The sequence below is a fragment of the Rhinopithecus bieti genome, unplaced genomic scaffold (assembly GCF_001698545.2).
Source record: "Rhinopithecus bieti isolate Rb0 unplaced genomic scaffold, ASM169854v2 scaffold_9696, whole genome shotgun sequence".
Taxonomy (NCBI): Eukaryota; Metazoa; Chordata; class Mammalia; order Primates; family Cercopithecidae; genus Rhinopithecus; species Rhinopithecus bieti.
The window spans coordinates 985190-1009474 of record NW_016806217.1 but is presented as its reverse complement, the minus strand read 5'-3'; the positions used below and the strand labels follow the sequence as shown (position 1 = coordinate 1009474).

The 24285-nt window shown below is 36.6% G+C and overlaps 1 long non-coding RNA gene across 1 annotated transcript in view; it reads left to right on the top strand.

The window, feature by feature from the left end:
• LOC108531674 (uncharacterized) overlaps nt 1-24049 on the top strand; it is a 70666-nt gene extending 46617 nt beyond the window's left edge. The window contains exons 3-4 of the long non-coding RNA XR_001886239.1: nt 19396-19497; nt 23574-24049. This is a non-coding gene — a long non-coding RNA (uncharacterized LOC108531674). The remainder of the gene's footprint in view (nt 1-19395; nt 19498-23573) is intronic.
• The last annotated feature ends 236 nt before the right edge of the window (nt 24050-24285 follow it).

Sequence of the window (24285 nt, the reverse complement as noted above, 5' to 3'; positions counted from 1 at the left end):
CACGTTTAGCTTACATTTTCCCTTCCCTAATTTGTTTTATTACTCCCAGACTCATTTCTTGATACCTGATACTCTGTCCACTTATGTGTTTCCTGTCATTAGCCAGAGCCTCGGGAACTTTCATCACTTTCTCCAGAGCAACGGGGAGTTCGTGTCTCTCCTTCCAATTATTGCTGCGAGTTTGAGGATGTCATCTTTTGCCCTTTTCAGAAGCAGAACTTTCTGCAAAGGACAAGACATTTGTAACAGGATGTCTGGTGCAGAAAAAAACTCATGGGGGACCAGAGTAAAGTGACTTGTGGATGGGGGTGAACATCACCAGGATAGCAGTGCTTTCCTTCTGTACTCCATTCTGTGATTAATGGATATACTGTGTGGACCGATGAGGTGGATTCCAAAGGTCAGCCTAAAGTGACTTTTTTTTTGGTCACAGCTTGAAAGCAAGTTTTATTTAACAAATAATACAAAAATATGCTTTAGTTAAAGCCCTTTCTTTTCCGCCCGATTAAGACAGAAAACATCACGTTTCTCATCACCTTATTTTCTTAGGTACTTAAATTGTTTTCTTTTTTCTTCCTAACAATAGACATGGCTCAGCCTGTTCCTGTCCCTGAGGGACTCTTAAAGCAACTAGGAAATTATAATTTAAGAATAATCTAATTCAAACTGCAGTCATTACACTCGGCTTAAATAAGGATCTTGCCATCATTACATGTTATAATTATGTCACCACATGCTATATACTTCCAATTAGATGATGATTACATGCCATATATTAACATTAATTGTGTAACTAGACATAACCATATGTTTATACATGGATTTAATTACCTTCTTTAAAAATCCTATTGAAGAAGATGTATATGACACATTTTAAAAGAGGAAAAGTAGCAAGGAAAACCTGTTCAAGTAAATATATAAAATCAATCATATGGAGGAAATGTAAATAATTGAAATAGCTTTTAAAATTCTCATTTGTGTGATTACCCTGGCGTCATGCTTTTGTTTGTAAAAATCATATTATAATATTATGAAAGTTCAAAAGATTCAGGTAGATCGGCCATGAGCTCATCACCAGAACACAATTCCTTTCCAGATCCAGCTCATATCCACATATACGTATGAGTGCCTGCGGTTATAACAATTCACAAAATGTTAGTTCTGCATTTTCACATAACTTTTCATGAATGATTATTTTCTTATGTGTTGCCTCATGTCCATCATGCATGCTATTTATAGCAGTATGGTGTATTGATTGAGAAAGCACTGATACCAAAGTAAGACACCCTGATGTGCTGGGCACTGTGGCTCATGCCTGTAATCCCAGCACTTTGGGAGGCCGAGGTGGGCAGATCACCTGAGGTCAGGAGTTTGAGACCAACCTGGCTAACATGGCAAAACCCCGTCTCTACTAAAAATACAAAAATTAGCTGGGCGTGGTCGTGGGTACCTGTAATCCCAGTTACTTGGGAGGCCGAGGCAGGAGAATTGCTTGAACCTGGGAGGTGGAGGTTGCAATGAGCCGAGATTGCGCCATTGCACTTCAGCCTGGGCGACAAGGGCAGAACTCTGTCTCAAAGGGGGAAAAAAAAAAAGACTCCCTGGCTTGGTGACCTTGATTAATGTCCTTAACTTGTTTGTACCTCAATAGTCCCATCTGTAAAATGGCAATAATGAACATCTACCTCATGAGGTTACTGTGAAAATGAAATATGTTATTATATGCAAAATGCTTAGAAAAATGATGTGAAGGAGAAATTCAGTAAAGGTTAAGTAGGGTTGCGGTGGTGGATGTGTCTAGCCAGTTGAGAACCACAGTTTACTTGATTCATTTCCTATTTGATGGCAACATTAATATCTCCAAATTCTGATATTGTCAGTAAGGCTTGGGTACATATTTTTGTGCACATAATTTTCTCTTTCTTTGAACTTCTCCGGGCAAATTATCTGTTGAACATCAGAAATACATCCATGTAAATCTCTTTTAATGTCCCCATCCCAGGACAGTGCCCAGTTTTTAAAAACTATCAGCTCAGCATAGAAAAACAATGGAAATAAAGTTAAATGTTTACTGCTTTATTTTTTAAAATATTTCTGATAAGCAGCAAAAACATAACATCTTCTTCGTGAAAACTTCTGTTTCTCCTTCCTCATGCACAGCCCCACCCCCACCGTAACCTCAAAGTCTCCTTCCCCACTAAAGCCCTTCTTCTCATTGTCCAGACAAGTCAGTCCACTGAAGCTTGCGTTATCACCTCCTTCCTTCTTACCAATAACTTTCTGGTCTTTCTAAGTTTAGCAATTACCTTGTTTGCATCTAATATGAGCGCAGGAGATTGTCTACCAAAGGCTCACTGGAGGGGGTCACAGGAGGGGAGGCCTGAAAAGACTGAGAAGCAAAGGGGTATTCTTCTTAATGCAGGGTAAAAGAGAACAAGAGCATTAATAAATCTGTCATCTATCTATCGATCGATCTATCTATCTATCTATCTATCTATCTATCTATCTATCTATCTATCAATCATCTATCCCTACCTATATACATGTATATCCATATATCTATACGTATATCTATATCTATCTATCCATCCACCCTTACCTACATATATCTATATCCATATATCTATGCCTATACCTCTATCTATCTTCTATCTATCTCTACCTATATATATCTATATCCATATATCTATACCTATACTTATATCTGTCTATCTATATCTATTAATCCATCCCTACCTACATATGTCTATATCCATGTATGTATACCTATACCTATATCTATCTTTATCTATCCATCCCTACCTATATGTATCTATATCTGTATATCTATGCCTATACCTTTATCTATCTTCTTCTATCTGTCTCTACCTATATGTATCTATATCCATATATCTATACCAATATCAATCAGTCTATCTATCTATTCATCCTATTTATCCATCCCTACCTATATGTATCTATATTCATATATCTATACCTATACCTTTATCTGTCATCTATCTATTCATCCATCCCTATCTACATATATCTATATCCATATATCTATACCTCTATCTATCTAATCTATCTCTGTCAGATTGCTATGACAGCTTTATTGCTGTTTTTATATATTCTAAATTGTTTTCCTAAAGTCTTATACCAAGTGTCCAAATTACTAAAAACACTGAGCAAGTCAGTACAGCACAATCCATGCTAGCTACAAAGGACATTATTTAGTGGTCATCAGGCATAGGGTGCAAGTTCTTAGAGAATCTCTCTAAGCCTCATACTGATTTCTATTCTCTGATCTCTTCTTTGGGCTTCTCAGAGCGGAATCATCTCACTTGTCCTTGAAGGGATGAAGAGAGTTTAAGATGGAAAGTTCAGCTCATGTGCTTTTATAATAAGATGTATGTGAGGTTCACTCATGCAACCCACTGTGCCATTGGGAAGTGCAGGAACGGGCATGCAGGACTTTCATAGCTCAGATATGCTCAGGAGCAAGTCATGCAGCATGATTGACTAGTAGGAAACAAAAGGAAGAGGGGATGGTATCAGTAGAATGAGAGATGGGGAAAATACCAACTCCAAGGGGTGACTCTTCTAGGGAGCTAAGCCATTCAATAAAGCATGCTTTGAGCCCAGACACAGTTTGGGACATGGTTGGTGAAGACCTTGGCCAATGGGTAGCATTACTCTGTCAAACCACATGCAAGGCCTGTGTGTAAAGGGAGAATCTAGCAAGGGATAGATGGATGTTGAGCTCTAGACAAACCAGGCACAGTTTAGAGTAAACCTCTAGTAATAAGAAGAAATTAAAATTTCTGGCATGGAAAAGTTTACATTCTAGTGAAATAGATAGACATGAAGCAAACATAAATAAATATAAGTAAACTAAAGAGTAGTTCTAAATGTTATGAAGAAAAGACAAGGATAAGAGTAGTTCCATAGAATTTTCTGCAATAATGGAAATGTTCTGCATCTGTGCTTTCCAATCTAGTAGCTAATATCTGCAGGAGGCTGTTGAGCACTTAAAATGTTACTTAGTGTGACAGAATAATTTCTTATGATATTTAATTTTGGTAAATTTAAATTCAATAGCCACAGTTGGCTAGTGGTTACTGTATTGAACAGTGTAGCTCTATAGCATCATAAATTTCTCTATGTAGGATTTAATACACATTTATAGTTCTGCATTTATCTCTGTAATTCTTTGTTTAAGGCAAGCATCATTTACATTTTGCCTGTTGTTGATTATCTAATGCATAGTACAGCACCTTGCACATAATAATTGTTCTACTGGCGGATCACCTGAGGTCAACATGGTGAAATCACGTCTCTACCAAAAGACAACCAACATGGTGAAACCCCATCTCTACTGAAAATACAAAAATTAGCTGGGCGTCGTGGCAGGCACCTGTAATCCCAGCTACTTGGGGGGTCGAGGCAGGAGAATGCCTTAAACCCGGGAGGCAGAAGTTGCAGTGAGCCAAGATGGCGCCATCGGACTCCGGCCTGGGGGACAAGAGTTCATCTCAAAAAAAGAAAGTTAAGTGAATGATTAAAAGTGGAAAACTAGAAGACAAAGTAATATGCCAGTTCCTCAATATATAGAAACAAGGATAGTTCTACATCTCTCAAGACGGAATAAGTTTGTTACTGATTTTCCTACTCTTTTAAACAGTCACTCAAAACCAAAACAGGGCTGGATGGTTTTGATGACTTGGAGGAGAGGCATGGAAAAATGAGAGCCTGGTAATGATCAAGATATTTGGAGCTACACCTGGTGTGGTGGTTTGGAGTGGGGCCAAAGAGCCGGGTTTCCTACATGTATCCTAGGAAGGCAAGAGCTTTGGAGGCAAAGTGGTACCTGGCTCGGAACGTCTAGAAATTCCTTATTCTCTGAGCCTCTTTCCCCCCCACCCCAAAAAGGTAAAATATACCTACCTCATTAGGTTGCTCTGTGAGCTGTAAGATATTCATATTGCTTACCACATATTAATAAGCACTGAATAGCTCTGCATGCTTAATAGCTCCTGGCTGCTATTACTTTTATTCACATCTCACAGTGCTCACCCTGACATCTATATTTTCAAAAATTCTTATGGAATATGGGATTCTAAAGGAGTATGTGTCACTGACACATAGAATCCTTGCTGAGCCAGATGTATCTCTTCACACCATCATATTCACATAGAGAATCTAGAAAGTTGCTTTGTTATTACTGAACAGAATCACAATGTATGTAGCAGGCTGGAAATACCATTGCTGATGCATCTATTTTTTTCCTCATATCTTCAATTTCTATCTGAGGAAGTGTTTTCAGTCTTTAATCCTCAACAGTAAGAGGTTTAAAAACACAACCAGGGCAATTCCTTAAGAAGTTTAGATAGTCTTCAATGAATATTCCAATATTTTAAAATAGGATATATTGCAGAAGACACAAAAATACTTCATGATAATTTTCTTTGACTAGCAAAGAGTGGAACCTTATCCAAATAAGCCAGTCTTTAGTTGTAGATTCTTCACATTTCCAGTCCGGGTCAGTTCTGTAATTATATTTTTCATAGTGTATAAGATGATGTTCATGGATATTTCAATGAAGAGTGAGATATTCCTCATTACAATTATTCCCATGCGATGTTTATTTCATTCTTTTTCAGGAGCTGTTTTGTCATCATCTTAAGCAAGAAAGTCGTTGTTCAGATTTGACACATTAGTGCTACGTTTCTTTTTAGCATTTCTCCTTCTTGAATGCCTGGACCTGTTTCTGAAGGCAAAGGCGGATGATTGTTTATCTGCCTGTGTATAAAAGGCAATTGCTTTTGGCACTTCATTTGTACTATTGTCAGATATGATCATGTTACAGCCTTGACTCCCATGTTGGTCTGTATATTGGTAAACTGTGTGGCTGTTCCCTGCCTAACCAGCCTGCTGCTTTAAGGTGACCTGTCCTGAAATCCCAGACAAACACATTCGGTGATACAAGTTCTGCCCTCATTTCTATCCCGGAGCTATGTGTCTGGACCCTATAACTCTGTACCCTCTCATAGCTGAAGAGTATTATCAAGACTAAACACTCAGGATTGATAATGGTCTTTCAAAGGTCTAAAAACATACCCACAGTCCAGTGACCTATTGAAAGGAGGATGAGTGGTTTCTTTTAACACAATGACCTATTGAAAGGAGGATTTAACATTGGGCTGCTGGACAGACTTTAGTGAGTGAAAGATTATGCTGCTTATTTACCTGGTGGATTCTCCGCTGGTCTTCTTAGAGCTCATTCATCCTATGATGGGCTCAGCTCTGTAGGATGAAGGGACAGGTTGCCATGGTTGGGTCTCTCTCCCCGTGTGCTCTTTTCTTCTAGATTTCTTTGACATGTTGTCTCAGTGTCCAAAAGGTTAGAACAAAAGCTGCATACCTCTTAAATTCAAGGTTTGGAAGTAACACAATATTCATTAGTTTTCATTTTCTGGATTAAAGTAAATTCCAAAGTCAGTTCAGATTCCTGGGAGGGGAAAACATTCCTTCCCATTTTTTTATGGGAGAAGTGGCAAGATCACATTGCAAAAGAGGTGTGCATACATGGGAGGGTATAATTATCACAAGCACCTTTACAGATAAACTACTAAAACATCTGATAGCCTCAAGTCACAATTATCTATCTATGCCCATGACTCTGTAGGCAGTGAACAACTAAAGACCAACCAATAGAGGCTGCAGTATCACCCTGTATAGTTCACACAGTCCAGCCTGCCTTTCTTTCGTTTGTTCATTATATCTTGGCCCTTGCTGTGGGTCTCTGCAGTTCTTCATGCAAAGTCAATAGCCTCAACAGCCAGAACCACAGCATCACGGCTTCATGGCACCAGGGTCACAGAGAAATGACTTGCCTCACCTAGTGTCAGATCTTATTATTAGCAGAGGTTAAGACCAGGTCTCCTCATTGCTCATGACAGCTTCTCTTCAATGTAACATAATTATCTGTTTTGCACACTTTTATCTGGCCTCTTCAGGAGATTTTTGGAAGTTCAGAAGTAATAAGTTCAGAGAGGAATGAAGATAAATAAAATGAGAAAGTGGGACTGTCCTAGTAGTTTACACTTAGTAGATAGGTATAGTGGAGAGGTAATGAATATTGGTTCAACTAAATGCACACCCAGATATTGAGATTCAAGAATCACTCCTACTGTTCTGCATTTTGCTTGTTGCTGCTGCAATGCCACCATTCAGATTTGCACTGCTTGGGCATTAAAGTGATAGGGAATTGTACGTGGTTTTACAATGACACTGTGATTTAGCCATCTCAGTTTCAGTCAGGAGCAAGAGACCCATTTAAGATAATAATATTAGCATATACATAGAACTTTTGATCTTCAAACCTCTTTAAAGGCATTAGCAAATTAATTTTCCCAGAACTCTTAAGAAGCAGGTAATTATTTTTACAGTTGGAGAGAATAAATCTGACTGTGTATTGACCTGCAGAGGCTACCCGATGAAGCAATGCCAGCTAGAGCTCGAGTCCACCCCCTTGTCTCCTCTTGCTCACCAACACACCCATCACAGGACTCTCAAGCGTTCTCAGATCATTATGATGAGATTAAATCTCACCAGCTTTTATTGGAAATATTTACTATGGACTCAGCAACTCTTTAGAGTTCCAGCTGGGCAGAGAGGTGGGAGAATAAAGAAGATATCATTTCTGATTTTAAACACCATTAACCACCCAAAACTACCAGGAATACATGGAGAAATGGCTGGGTCAGGACAAGGACTGAATGAAAGTGGAACATTTTGCTGTGCTGGAAAGCAATGAAGTGCTCAGAGACTAATGCAGACATGTCAAAAGGAAAAGGAACTAACTTGAAGGGACTCCAGCTGGTCAATGTTAGGGCAATATGTCTATAAAATAGAATAGAGATAGGTCGATTATAACATATTAAATGAAAAAGAATATAGGTGTCCATAGTGATACGCAAAGAAAATGGAGCGGAGAGTGAGCTCATTTTCATGAAGGATGATAGCTAATGAAGCTGAAGAAGAAATGATAAAACAAGATAGCAAGCATTTGTTAGAAATGGAGCATTCATATAGTATCAAAATATTGCCCCTTAGATTACTTATTAATTATCCACGGAAAAGATATTATCTTAGTTTATTTGAACTGCTATAATAAAATACTGTAGATTGCATAGCTTATAAATAATAGCCACTTATTTCTCACAGTTCTAGAAGTGGGGGAAGTTCAAGATCAAGGCGCCAGCAGATTTAGTGTCTGGTAAGGGCTGCTTTCTGGTTTATGCACATGTTCCCACTGTGTTTTCACATGGTGGAAGGTGCAAACAAGCTCCTTCAGGCTTCTTTTATAAGGGTACTCATGGCATTCATGAGGGCTCTGTCTTCATGATCTAATTACCCCTCAAGGTCCCACATTCCAGTTTAGAATTTCAACAGATTAATGTGGGGGGAGTCAGAAACATTCAGACCATAGAAGGTGTGTTTACCATGGCGATATCTAGCAGACACCACCTGAACCAAGTGACCAACCAAAATAATGAAACAAGCTGACATCATAAGCTCCTGACTAGTTGCAATGGGAAAGAATGCAACATCATCTGTGCTACTTATTTTTACTGCTTCATGAAAATATAACTTCTGTACCATAAAATCTACTCAATGTAAGTGTATAATTCCATGAGTTTTAGTAAATTTATATGGAGTTAAACAATCATCATCACAATCCAGTTTTTTAGAACCTTCCTTTATTCCCCAAATATTCTCTACAGCCTGTTTATGGTCAATCCCTGCTCCTATAAGCAGCCACAGGCTGCTTTGTATCTCCATAAATTTGCATTTTCTGAATATTTCATACAAATAGAACATACAAGATATGTTTTTAAGCCTAAACTTCGATAGGTATAATAATTGAGGTTTGTACATATTGTAGTATGCATTAATATATTATTCTATTTTATTGAAGAATAGTATTCATTGGATGTATACATCTTATGTTTATCCATTCACCAGTTGATGGATATTTGGATGGTTTCTAGTCTTTGAGTGCTGGAACTCATGTTGCTGTAAACATTTGTGTATAAACTTTTGTATAAGCTATTCAAAGTTTAAAAATTTGTGTTTGCATCAGTTTTGGTAATTTGTATCTTTGTAGGAACTTGTTTATTTCATCTGAGTTATCTAATTTGATGTCATAGAGTTGTTCATAAAATTCTCCTATAAGAATTTTAATTACTGTAAAGTTGATGGTGATGTCTTCTTCATTTCTGATTTTGGTTAATTTGTGTTTCTTGTTTTTTTCTTTCTTCATTGGTCTAGCTAAGTCTTGTGAATTTTGTTGATCTTTTCAAATAACTTTTTATTTTGTTGATTTTCTCTATTATTTTTGTTTTCTGTTTCAGTGATTTCTAATATAATATTTATTAGTTCTTTTATTTGTTTTTAAGTTAGTTTGCTGTTTTCTAGTTTCTTAAGGTGGAAGTTTACTTTATTGATTTGAAAACTTTCTTTTTTTTTCAGCTATAGGTGCTTAAGGTGAACATTTCCCTTCAAGCACTGCTTACCTGAATTCCATAAATTTTAATATACTGAACTTTTACTTTGTGCCATTTCATATATCTTTATATTTCTTTTGTGATTTCTCCTTTAACCTATGGGCTATTTAGAAGTTTGCTTGCTTTCCAAATATTTGGCATTTTCCTTTGTTGTTATTCTGGTTCTAAAATAGATATTTAATTGTGATAAGATAAGACACTTCATGTGATAACAGTGTTTTTAAATTTATTGAGACATCTTCTGACTTTTTTTTCTATCCTGAAGAATATTTCATGTGCACTTTAATAAGTGTTCTATAGTCATTTGGTAGAATATTTTGTATATGTTGGTTAGATAAAATTGATTGCTAGAATTGAGTTTTCTGTACACTTGCTGATTTTCTATCTAGTTCTTCTATTAATCTCTGAGATTAGCTTGTTTAAATATTTAACTGTTATTGCTAAGTTGTCTAATTCTAATTCTTTTCTCAAGTCTGTAATTTTTTTCTTTATGTATTTTGGGGCTCTGAGGTAGGTATGCATATATTTGCAATTTTTAAATCATTTCAATATAATGAGTTTTTTATCATTATAAAATAACCCTCTTTGTCTATAGTAATATTTCCTGTTTTTTTTTTTTTTTTTTAATTTGATAATAGTGTAACCACTCAAGCACTTCTGTGGTCACTGTTTACATGATACATATTTTTTCATTATTTTCCTTCCAACCTATATTTTAAAATCAAGCATATTACTTTTTTAGACAGTACATTGTTGAATTTTTAAAACTTTATTCTGACATTCTATGCTATTTCAGTGCAAAGTCTGGTACTTTCACATTTAGTGTAATTATTGACATGGTTGGATTTATATCAGCTATTTTGCTACTTGTTTTCTATTTATCCCATGTCTTTCTTGTTCCTCTGTTTCTGATTTACTGCCATCCTGTGTGTTAAATAAATATAATCAGTGTGCCATTTTCATACTTGTCTTGATTTTCTTAGTAGATACTATAAAGACTGCAGTGTGCATCTGACCTTATCACAGTATCTTTCAAAATAATACTAACACATTTCTGATCAACTATTAAAACTCTGCTCTACTATATCTACTTTTTCCTGTACTTGCTCTTGTGTAATCATCATCACATGTATGTAGACAGACAGATATAGATATATTACATATTTAACAAGACAGTATTATAAACATACTTTATACAACCTTATGTCTTTTAAAGAAGTTAAGAAAAAAGAGAAAATACGTTGCATTAAGTCTTATATATTTACCTACATATTACAAAATTCCTTTAGTAATTAAAAAAAATTTGGTAAGGTACGTGTCCAAATGATGAATTATCTTAGTTTTGTCTGGAGAGGTTTTATGGTTTTATTTCACCTTCATTAAGACAAAAAAATAAAACAAAAAACTTTTTGTTTGTCTGTTTGTTTAGAATCCCTGATTGACAAAGTTAGCTATTATATCTGTTCTTATTCCCCTGTGTTTTCTCTCACTGCTTTTAAGATTTTCTCTGTCTTTGGCTTTTAACAATTTAACTGTGTTGTATCTAGGTGTGAATCTTTTTGCGTTAATTTTTTGGGGGATTATTGGTGTTTCTTGTAGATTAATGATTTTTGTCAAATTTGGACAGTTTTCAGCCATCACTTCTTGAAACATTTTTCTTCTCCTTTTTTTCTCCTTTGCTGTTAGAAATAACATTACACCTACATTGTTATGCTCAAAGCTGTTCCACAGGTATTTAGGACTCCCTTTATTTTTCTTTATTTGCTTTTCTCTGTGTTCTTTAGATTTGGAATTTTCTATTGATCTTTTTTCTAGTGTGGTGATTCTTCTGTCGTATCAAATTTCTTATAGAGCCTCTCTACTTAGCTTTTTAAAATACAGTTACAATTTTTATCTAAAGTCTGGTAAAATATGGAAACTCGTATCCACTTCATCTTTTTCCTTCACTCTTCTTTGTGCTATTGATTTCACATGCAGTATTACACGTACATATTCATGTTATAAACCCAACAATGCAGTGCCACAATTACTGCTTTAGATAACCTTACATTGTATCCTTCTGTTGCTCTATACAACCTGTATTTCCAAATGGTTCATTTTTATAACTTCTGTTTCTTTATTGAGACAGCCGAGCCATTAAATAATTATTAACCTACTTTCCTTTAAGTGTATTTTCCTTTAATTCGTTGAACACATTGAACCTATCTGTTTTAAAGTCACTGCCTGACAAATCTAATACCGATGACACTGAGAGACAACCTTTAGTGACAGGTTTTGTCCCTCTAAATATGATCACACTGTTTTGTCTTTTTGCACACCTTATAATTTTTGTTTGAATTCGAGACATTCTAGATAATATGTTGTGTCAGTTCTGGATTTTGACTCCTTTTCTCTCTGAGGATTGTTTTCTTTTGTAACATGCATGAATTAAATCTGTGAATTCTGTCTCCCCTACCTGGTGTGACCACGAATGTCCCCGCTCTGCTTATTTTTAGTAATTATTCACTTATTTGTTCCTTTATTTATTATTTTCCAGCCTGAATCTTAGTGCTCTGGCATTGTTCAGTCAACAATTGGTCAGAGATTATGCTCAAACACTTCCAGTTAAGACGATTAACTCTCTGTTGATGATATCTGTATAAAAGTGCAGCAATTCAGAGAAGGAGGAAATTGTGGTTTATTCTAGTAGAGAGGAAAGATATTATGGAAGGAGGAAGGCTTGATATTTGTCTCAAATTATTATAGAATTTATATACATAGAATGGGTGCAGTGGCTCACGCCTGTAATCCCAGCACTTTGGGAAACCAAGACAGGTGGATTGCCTGAGGTCAGGTCAGGAGTTTGAGACCAGCCTGGCCAACATGGTGAAACCCCGCCTCTAGTAAAAAACAAACAAACAAACAAAGAAAAAAACGCTGGGCATGGTGGCAGGCTCCTGTAATCCCAGCTACTTGGGAGGCTGAGACAGGAGAATCGCTTGAACTTGGGAGGCAGAGGTTGCAGTGAGCTGATATTGCGCCGTTGCACTCCAGCCTGGGCAAGTGTGAAACTTTGTCTCAAAAAAAAAAAAAAAGAAAAAAAATATATATATATGTAATATATATGCCGAAAAGAGAAGAGCAAAGTGGATTAATGCTGAAAACATGTGTCAAATCAGAAGTAAGCTTGTATGTTTTCAGGGTGAAGAGGAGACTACATGTCCAGAGTATAAGGTAAATGTTGAAAATGTGGAAAATCAAATCTGCGGGGCAGAATAAAGAAAGAACTAAGTTAAAGCATTTCAGATGTTTTCAAATGTGATTATTGAATCCAGAGCCTGATGAGAGAATGGAGAGAAGCAGGAAAAGCACTAACTTTAACGTATTTGATGGAAAGAGTTCTGGATCGAAAATGAGATCAGTAATCATTTAGAGATGGTGGTACTGATAAGATTTAATAGTGACAAGGGAAACGCTCATTAGTTCAAATGTTCATTAGCATAAAGTTCATTCGTCTGCAAACGGGACTTTTCCTTTCCTGCATTTTACCAGAAGAGTAGTGATCTCATGGGCCTATGAAGAATCCAGTGTTCTATTCAGAAATGGAGAAAAAAATAGCTTTAGGCTAAAAAGATATTTGTACATAACAAAGAGAAATTTTAAAACTCACAACAGAAAGTTGATACCTGAACATTCAGTATCTTGACTATCATTAAAATTCAAAATTTTCAAAACAAATTTAGTTCTTGCCGTGTTCTGTATGAATGTAATCAATTAACTCAGCTTCCTGTGTGACTTGTCGCTTCCTCATTATCTCTTGTTCTTACAGATGGGAATCTCACTCAGTAATGGACTCATATTTCTGTTGTCATGTTCATGAAAACTTTCCCATGTCAAGTTAGAAAACCCTTCTCCAGGCCAAGCCAACAAAGACCACAAAAATCTTTCTTCTGCCAGGAGTTACTTTTTCAGTCTCCCACACAGAGGTTTATGGATTGACTATAATGGGAAGGAAAAATAGTCTTATATTAGGTAACCATAACAATATATCCAAGATAGTTCTTAAAAGTATTTTACTTGTATATATTTTATATATATTACATTTTGCATATGCTGTGTGTTTTATGCAAATATTCTAGTATATGCTTTCTACTCACAAAAAATAATTTGCACAATAAAAATAATGACTCATTCATTGACATTAATAACTCACACCTACCACATATAACTTTTCTTTATCTATTTAATAAATACAGTTGCACCAGTCCACAGCTCCTGAGATGATGCTCCTTTAAAATAATTTACATTCTAAATTCCTTTTCATCCATAGCTGATGAAAATAGCATTTATTATTCAAATTATTGAGATTTTCCCTTGGAACTATCCAGTTTCACTTAGTCTTGTAAGTTTAATAGAATTCATATGTCACATCTAGTCAATCCTGCATATTTGCCTTCCAGTAGAAACAATAACCAATTTGCCTGTTTTAGTTTTGCAAATCTAAAACCAACTGGTCACAGAATTTAAGACTTAGTAAGGCAAACCCAGTTAAGTTGCAAAGATTTTTGAAAAGTCAATTGTAGTTCTTGAGGCACTATAAAATTCTTTTTATGTTCTTAATTTCTAAATTCATCTTTCTAATTGTATTTGCTGAATTTTGTCTTTAAGCCAGTAAAAGTCACTTTAATTCTAATATAACCTACTTTTCTGAAGTGAGCGGTGCCCCATGTAAGCATTTGAGAATAGAAGTGAGACCTAGGTGTGAGGAATGTTCTCTCAACTATGTCCAGAGCAAGAGCTGTTAATTCGTGTCATTAGCTGCTAGCTTTTAGGTTTGATATTCACTGCCTTGGAGATATCTGGGAAAAGAAACCTGAGCAGCCCTTTCACTATGATAAATATTTTCCTTTTTAAATTATTTGAGAGAAACAGGGTGTGTTAAAAACTAATAAATTGCTTGGCCAAGAACAAGGTGAAATGGGAGAAGAACAATAGTGAATTCCTATGGAATGTACATTCTGAGTCCAAAAATGTTTTAGATACCTATACATGTATTGACTCATGTAATCATACAGAACCCTGTGATATAAGTATGAATATTATCCCTGTTTTTACAGCTTGGGAACGGATTCATGGGGAGGTAAAAATAATAACAACATTTCTTGAGCATTTACTGCACAGCAGGTACCCTGATAATTATAGAATAGGGATTATCTGTAGGCCTCAGAGGAAACATAGTAGTATTACTTTAATGTTTATTTTATAGACCAGAAAACCTAGATGTAGTAAGGCTAACTGTCCAAAGATCAGCCAGCAGTAGAGGCTGAAGCCTCTTGTGAACTAGGAGGTCACAGGGCAAATGTCATGCACGTAACCATTATGCTGTACCCCTGGAAGACAGAGAATAGAATAGAATATTAATGAGAGACTAAAGACAGGTCAAATTAAAGTGAAAAAAAAGAATCTGTATCTAGTATATCATTTATGGGACACACAGAAAAGTAGTTTCTGGTTAAAAAATACATGTTCATATATATAATTATGTATGCATATATTTTTCCTTATCAGCTTATTATTAGAAGTTTATTTCAACAGTTTTTTGCTCTCTATTTATGGAGGTCACATTTATATTAAATCTCAAGTAGTAAACACTTGGAATGTGATATTTGCCAACTGAGAATGAAGCTGGCAAAACCTGGGAAAGGGAAGAATGGACATGTCTAGGTCTTCTGTATCCCCACTGAACAAAAGCGTTTCTAGTCTGAAATACAAGCCTGCTGTCCTGTCTTTAGCCTGCTTGCTAGATGATCAAATCCCAACTAATTATTTAGCCTATCTTTTTCTCACCAAACCATGTGGATTCAATTTTTCTTATATGGGTTTTCTAAAAGCAAAAGCAGAAATCCCAAAGGACTATTCCTGAAACAAAAGGAGATTTATTACTTTTCACTGAAAGGGGATTTGTTATAGTAGGAATTGTATGCGTGTCAGCTGAAAAGACCACAGTTTCATCTGTGGCCTGAAGATTATGTGGCCTCTACAAGCAACTCTCTCTCCTCTCATGGTTCTTCAGTTGTCATAGATCTGGCATCTGACCTCCAGGCTCCCTGCAGGAAGGGACACCCAGAAGAGACCAGAGTTCTGATGGTGAGGTGACAGATACAACTATAGGCCCCGACCCTGGCAACCCCGGCCCGTTCTTTCATAGTCCTACAGCTCTGCAACAGTCTTAGCCTTGTTGCCATTGCTATGTCCCAGCATGAGGCAGTTTGCTCCTAGTCCTGTCACAATCACCTTTTGAAATAACAGAAAGAAAATTCACACGTTTCTCAAGCATGATACTTCAAAAATCTATTTTTTATTTTGATAGTTTGGAAAATCTTAGCTTTATGTTTTTTTTTTTTTAATTTCACTTTTAAAAAGGCAACTTTTTTTGGATCAGTTTTAAGGTCCCAGTAAAATTGAGAGGAAAGTACAGAGATATCCCATATAGTCCCTACCTCCACACACACAGAGCCTCCCCAATGATCAACAATCTCCACTAAAGTGGTAGATTTGTTATAACTGCTGAACCTACATTAATACATATTATCACCTAAAGTCTGTGGTTTTTAATTAAGGTTCACTTTTGGTATTGTGCATTTTATGGCTTTGGACAAATGTATAATAATATACATTAACCATTATAGTATCATAAAGAATAATTTCACTGCCCTTAAAAATCCTTTGTGCCTCCCCATTCATCTCTAACTTCCCCCTGACCTCTGGCAGCCACTGATCTTTTTACTGTCGCCACAGATTTTCCTTTATTAGAAGATCATGTAGTTGGAATCATACAGTATCTAGCCTTTTCAGATGGGCTTCTTTTGCTTTTAATATGGATTTCAGTGTCTTCCATGCCTTCTTATGGCTCAACAGCTTATTTCTTTTTTAGTACTGAATAATATTCCACTGCCTGGGTGTATCATAGTTCATCTATCCATTCACCTATTGAAGAATATATTGGTTGCTTCCAAGTTATGGCGATTATGAGTCAAGCTACTGTAAACATGCAGATTTTGGTAGAGACATAAGTTTTCCACTCCTTTGGGTAAAAACCAAAGCACTATTATTGGATTTTCAAGTAAGATTTTAGTATTATTGTCAAATTTTAGAAAAGCTATATGGGACCTTTGCACATATACAATTATTTCACTTAAAACAGTAAGTGCAGCTGCATGTGGAAAATAGTGGGAATGCTTTTCTGTGAAAACATCGAACATTCTCATCCTGATGAAATCTATAGCCCAGGCTTCAGAAGTTTCCTGGTCCAAGGTGATGATCTTGTGTGCATTGTTTTAGCTTTTCCCTATTTCAATTTTTATTTCCTTGCAATGATCATAGCAATCCCCATCCTTTCTTTCAACCTAGGACTATTGTTGGAAAAACACATGAGACTATGTATGTGTGCACATGCATGTTTTGTGTGTGTGTGTGTGTCCTCCTCATTCCACTTTTCCATTTCCTCCTCTTCTTCTTTCTCTTTCATCTCCTGTTAATCGTCACCTGGGGTCAGCTAGAATACCAAGAGCATTGTATATTACGTGGCAGCCACAAGAAAATGGCATGAGTGTATGAGTGTGTGTGTGTGTGTGTGTGTGTGTTTGAGAGAGAAAGAGAAAGAGACACACACATAAAGAGAGAGGGACAGGGGCTGAAATATTCCTGTGTGTCACATATTTTTTGTTGGTTTTGGGGTCTCGCTCTGTTGACTGGGCTGAAGTGTAGTGGCATGATCACAGCTCACTGCAGCCTTGACCTCACAGGCTCAAGTGACCCTCCCACCTCAGCCTCTGGAGTAGTGGGGACTATAGGCATGTGCCACCATGCCTGGCTAATTTTTGTATTTTTTGTAGAGATTTGATTTTGCCATGATGCCCAGGCTGGTCTTGAACTCCCGGCTTCAAACCATCCACCCACTCCAGCCTCCCAAAGTGCTGGGATTACAGGCATGAGCCACTGAGCCTGGCCTTTTTGTTGTTTTTTGAATACACTCTCATTTTGATGAGGTTCCTTCTGATGTTTTTGAATTCCTCTGCTCCATCTCATTGAGAGATCCTACTTGTCAGACACATTTTACGCTTTTCCATGAGATAATGGCCATAACTTAATTCCATTGCTGGGTACTGGTCGGAGAGACACTTTTATTCTCCATAGGATGTTGTAAACTAAACTCTACTACATTTTCATAAGCAATTTTATCTTGACATTTACATTTTGGCTTATCTCCTCTCCTCTCTCAGATATGAAAGGTATTTTAATCATGAAACTGAAAACTTAGTTAAGAAAATGTTTTATTTTACACTGAGATTCTTTATCTTTAAGCACCATGTTCTGCTATGAACTCATTTTGACATCCATGCCAGGCACCTTGCAGATAGGGAAATGTTTTTTATTCACTTTAGCATTTGTTTTAGTATTTCTTTAGTATTTGTTTCAATTTCTAAAGAAATACGATGTTTTGCAAGGCAAAATTACCCACTGCAAGGCAGTTCTGGGTAATTCTGTCTTTTACTGAAGAATCAGAAGATGGAAAATAGTAAATAATTTATCAATTAATTTACTTATTAATTCAAAAAGGTTTCACGGACCATCTGTTATGGGCCGGTCACCATGACAGACACTGGAGAGAAAGCATGAAGTAACACAAGGGGATCCTTACCTCCAAGACACACAGAGTGAAAAAATGCAACAGAAAAATCACATGAAGAATGCAATTAATAATTAAATACAGGTTGCTCTCATAGAAAGAAAAACTAAATCGAATGGAGGCATCAGGGAAGACCTCTCAAAGGAGGTGGCAGTGAAACTAAGTTCTGAAGAACCTGTAGGAATTGTTTAGATAGGGTCATTCCTGGGGCTAAAAGCAATGACATCTTGGTGATATGAAGTGACTCATAGAAAAGTTCCTGGGTCATCTCCAGGTACATAGTAAGGACCGAATAAATGTTGGTTTCCTTTTTGCCTGTTAGGCATCCAAATAGGATCTTTGCTGAATTATTTGAATTTTCTAAACCATCTGGTGTTTTGGGGAAATAAACGTCCCAGCTAAATCCACTGGAATGGTTTTGATGGGCTTTTGGTTCAGCTGCAGTAGCAATCTTCATAAGTGGAAATAGAAAAGTAATCTCAACTGTCTGTTAACCGACAAAGGCCCTAATGATGTCCTTGCAGAAGTAATTTGTGATTTGGGTACTGAGAGTGTGCAATCAGAGTAGCAGAGAAAATGCAACAAGGAGTGGCTAAAGGTTTCAGAAAAAATATGATGAAGGTGAAGTAGAAAACAATAAGGATTTGGATAAAGAAATGTAAACATGGTGAGGCATGTATCCAATCTAGCAAAACTCTGGCAATCTTGCTGCATCAGAAGACTGACAAGTAGACCTTTTTTCTTACTTTGATAGCTTTTTAAAATTGGTAATATATTTACACGACTCAAGCACCAAACAGTAAAAAATATGCAATTAGTGGCACATGGTGGTGCATGCCCATAGTCCCAGCTACCTGGGAGGCTGAGGCAGGAGAACCTCTTGCTCCCAGGAGTTCCAGGTTTCATTGGGCTGTGATGTGGGCTGCACGTCCACTGCACTCCAGCCTGGGTGACAAAGCAAGACCCTGCCTCTTAAAAAATATATATGCATATGTAGTAATAAATCTTGTTTATACACCTTTCACTGTAATCCTAGGGTCCTATTCTAATCTCTGTTGCCTTTTAGAGTATCTTTATACAATTTTAATCAATTGCATGTATAGATGCACACATTTTTATTTTCCATGTACCTGTTTATTCATTTAACAAATATTTATTGAGTGTATACTTTGCCAGGTAATGTTCAATCCAGCTAAGGGAGCTAAGGTAATGAACAAAACAGAGAAGTTCCTACTCTCCTTGACATTCATTCTAGCAAATGGAGACAGATGATAAAAAGTAAGTAAACTATAGGGTGTTAGATTGTACAACTACTAAAGAAAAAAATGAAGCATAATAATGAGGAAAGAGCATGCCGGAATGGGAAAGCATTTCACTTTAAAATAAGGGAGTGGTACTTGAGCAAAGACCTGGTGGAGGTGAGGGAGCAAGCCCCATAGAATATGGGAGGAGATATTCCAGAAATAGAGTATTCCTGATCCCAAAGGCAAGCCCCAGAGATCAGTGTAAGCCTGACACCTTCTAGGAATAGGAAGAAAGCCTGGGTGGCCAGGGTGGAGTGAGCTAGGGACAGAGATGAAATTAGGTACATAGGGAGAGGATAACATTGGGAAGTAATAGAAAGAATTTTGAGCAGAAGTATTTTATCAGTTACTCTTGAATTTAAGATGAAGATGAACTGTAGAAAGGGCAGAATCCATAAGACCTATTACAGATTAGTGAAATGATTCCAGTTAAGTGATGCTGATGACCTGAATCAGGGTGGTTGCTATGGATGGGACGGGATGTGATGTGGCTGATTTGTGGAGAAATGTTTTGTAGGTTGAGCAAACAGTATTTGTATGAGAGAAGTGCAAGAAGGAGGGAAGGAGGGGTGTCCCAGCTAGAAGACTGGAGCTGGCATTCATGACCTAGGAAAGATTTCGGGAAGAGCAGGATGGGGGATCAAGTGATAGAGTTCCATCCCTGGACATGCTAAACTTTGAGTGCCTGTTAGACAACTTAGTAAATATGTACAGTAGAGAGTTCAAATTAGGGAGAGGACCTCTTTAAGGATTATAAACTTGGAGGTAATAAGAATATAGACAAAATTTGAAGCCGTGACGTGGATGAGCTCACCCAGGGAATTACTGTAGGTAGAAGAAAATGAGGCCAAAAATATCATCTCAGGATATTCTACAGATTAAAGGTTAGCAAGACAAATAGAGAAAGAGAAGGTGACTGACAGGAAGCCAGTGTGAGACAGAAGAAAATCCAGGAGAGAGTGGTGGGTGGAAGAAAGACCTTCGAGGTGTGGAGAATGGTGGGCTGATTGCTAGGTAAGATGAGGACTAGGATTGAACCAGCCCATATAGCTGTGACCTTGACAAGAGCATCTTCAGTAGAGTATTGAGGGAAAGTGCTGATTGGAATGAGTTCTAGAGAAAATGAGCTGAGGAAATTAGAAACAGCAAGTAGAGACAAATTTTTAAGTTTTGTTGTAGAGGGGGAGCAGGAGAACGGCACAGTTGTTGAAGGGAGAAGTGGGGAAGGGAGAAGTGGGGCCGGGTGTTTTTTATTCTGATTTTTTTTAATAGAGGAAATAAGTGTAAGGGTCTTAGCTAATAGTAGAGAAGAGAAATGTAAAAGAAGTATCCTTATTTCTGTGATAATTCGGCTTTAGTTAGGAGCATCAAAATTTCCATCCACGGTAACAGGAGGAAAAGCTGAGTCAGTGCTGAGAGCACAAGTGGGCAAGTGTGGTAGAGAGAGAAGTAGAGAAGTTTTCCTCATGGTTTTCTCCACCCTCAGGGAAATAGGAAGCAGAGTCATTAGTTAAGAGTGAAAAGCAGGGAGAGGTGTTGGGGTTTGAGAAAAGGGAAGAAGGTCTAGTATATTTAAATAGAGCTAGTGGGAGAGAAATTGATAGGGGAATGAGTGAGCCTCAGGCATCACTACTGGTCCGCTCAAGAATGATAATCAAGGATTGGAAATGTCACCAGTAAAGCACTTTTCATTTGCGTTTTTCTTTAGCCAGTGTCAACTGCGGAGTGCAGTAAGTATTAAAGGACCAATAGTTAAAGCAATTTTTACAAATGGTAGCACACTGCAGACATTAATATAAAGGCATTCTTGATAAGAAAGGTATAATGCTCACGCCTGCAATCCCAGCACCTTGGGAGGCCAAGGCGGGCGGATCACGAGATCAGGAGATTGAGAACGTCCTGGCTTTCACGGTGAAACCCCGTCTCTACTAAAATAATACAAAAAATTAGCTGGGTGTGGTGGCGGGTGCCTGTAGTCCCAGCTACTCGGGAGGCTGAGGCAGGAGAATGGTGTGAACCTGGAAGGAGGAGCTTGCAGTGAGCTGAGATCCGGCCACTGCACTCCAGCCTGGGCGACAGAGGGAGACACCGTCTCAAAAAAAAAAAGAATGATATAATGCAGTTGTCGTCACTTGGTGGGTGTATACGCCAGGAATGTACAGGGGTTTCGTAGGGGTTCAGGGTAAGGTATTGAGTTTCTAAATATTTTCATTTTCCTTGATCCTTTAAACATGTTTATTAGGTATATTTTAAGATCCATACCATACTTTAATCACACCTAATTTTTAAATCAATATATTTACAGATTTGGGTTTGCTTGCTTATAATTTCGCTGTTAGTTTGATTGATCCAAGACATTTAAAGGATTAAGGTTTAAACAGAGAGTAAAGGCTTTTGCAGACAGACCAGGGATCAAATGTCAGCTCTAACACTTACTTGTAGTGGCCTTAAGCAAGCCGTTGAGTGCCTCTTAGTCACCATTAGACCATATATTAAAATAAGAACACTTTATTTATATGCTTTGGATAAAGTTTAAATTCAGTTATGAATACAAATACTTGGCACAGTTATAGGTATTTATAAAGATTCCTTCCAGTCCCTCTACCTTAAAAATAAATTATAATATGGAAATAAGCTATTTTTTATTGCTACAATTAATATTTATTTTACAAATTTTTCAAAATGAAATAATCAAAATAAAACAATTTGAAAAATCTGCATTTATGTCTCCCAGAATTCAATATAGTAAATATTTTGGTATGTTTATACAAGTATTATTTATATAGAAGTAAATGTAAATAAATAAACATAAATGTGTGTGTGTCCACATACATTGTGCATGCACACACACACACAGTCACACTACATCTGCTTTATTCCATTTGAAATACATCGTGAACCTGTGACTTTTTCTTTTGCTTTTCATATCATTAAAATTTTTCCACAACATTACTTCTGATGGATGTTTCAAGTTCATCAGACAGATGTATGATAATGTGCACACTAATCCTGTAGGGCTGTTCTTCTTTATTAGTTTCAATTTTAATCTAAACTGTGTTAAACGATCCCACTGCTAAATCCTTAGGCTCATCTATGCTTTTTCTCCCTGGGATAAATTTCATTAAGTGAAAACTGCCAAGTAAAAAACTATGTAAATCTTTAAGGGTTGTTGTAAGTATTGTTAATTTGCCCTCCAGAAACGTATCTAGACTCCCAGGTCACTCTCCTACATTGAATAGCAATGTCATCCATATCAACTGGGTACTCCTTTCAGTGCTTGTGTGCCCTGCATATTTTAAAGCCTCAACAACAAATTAATCTTTATTATTGAATAAGTAGAAAATCTCATGGTTTTTCTTCAAATATGGGAGTTTTATTTTAGTTTTGTATTTTTACCTTAACCAATGGTTATGAAAGATTCTTTCTATGTAAGAAATTTCAGCCTTCTGGAAAGAATGTCCCCAGGAATACTACATATGTTTTCATAGGCTGTTAGTGACCTAATTGTTTTAGAGATAGTTTAAGATCCTAGACTTAACAGGAGAAACACAAAACTAAAAGAAATAATGATATAGAACTCCTGTTACTAATACCACTACTTAGAATACAACTGTCATTTCTCTGGTCTAACAGTGAAAAAAATTTTTAAGTAAAAAGTTTGGGGTTTTTTTGCTTACAATTTACTTCTCTAAAAAATATTTTACCCCACTTATTTGCTCCTTATTCCATATGCAGTTTTCATTTTCCATTTATAGGTATGTGATGGTTTTTAAATTTCTTTCTCCTATGAGACTTAAGAAACGAATTTAATTCTACGAAATTCTATTTTAATGTGTCAGTTACTATACTGGGGAATGATTAAATCTTCATCTATCAATCTTTTGGAAGAAAACTAGATTTCTGGGCATATACTGGATTTTCCAGACAGATTTTTTGTGTTCTCATTGTAACCCTGTTTATTTTCCTCTGGTTGGAAAGGCCATGAAATTTACAATGTTGAGTTTCCTTTGCTCTCCCCTGGGTCTCATTTCTCCCAAACAATTCCTTCAGCTGCACATCACTGAGCAAGAGGGACACCATGGATAATGGAAAGATCTACGGCAAGGCTGGCTGTCTGCCCTGTTTAAGGAGGCCGTACTGGACCATCCTGCTCTGCACATCCAGATGTGTCCACGAATACATCCATAAAATGATGGCCTGTGGAATCCTATAGGAAAATGATCCAGAGTCTGGGTGGTCAGAAGGAACAAACACTTGATTTACAAAATAAATCTTCTACATTTATGTTTTAAAAACACACAGAGAAAAAACATTTTTAAATTCATGATTTTCTCCCCAGATTTTGACTATTGTAATCTCTTTCTTTCTTGAGACTTAGGCATCTTCATTATAAACCAGAAGATATAACTTGAGATTTTCCCAAGGTTTATATGCTCCATTCTCGTTAGAGTCGGAGACATGAAAATGGCAATTTGGGATGTCTCTTTAGAGTCAAAACCTTATAAAATATAATGTACTTTCTCTCTTCATTTCCTCATTTTTCTGGTCATAGCTAGAAGAGTAAGATGTCTTTGAAACTATCAAGATAATTTTTAAGACATGGTATAACTGTGAATTTTATATAGATATAAAATGAACAGGTATCAAAGCCTTTATTAGCTTATTAATTAATAAGGGAATGGGTAAATATTATAATTGGTATAAAAAGCAGAGGCATATGTAGGAAATTAGGAATCTGAAATGAATTTATAAATTGATGATC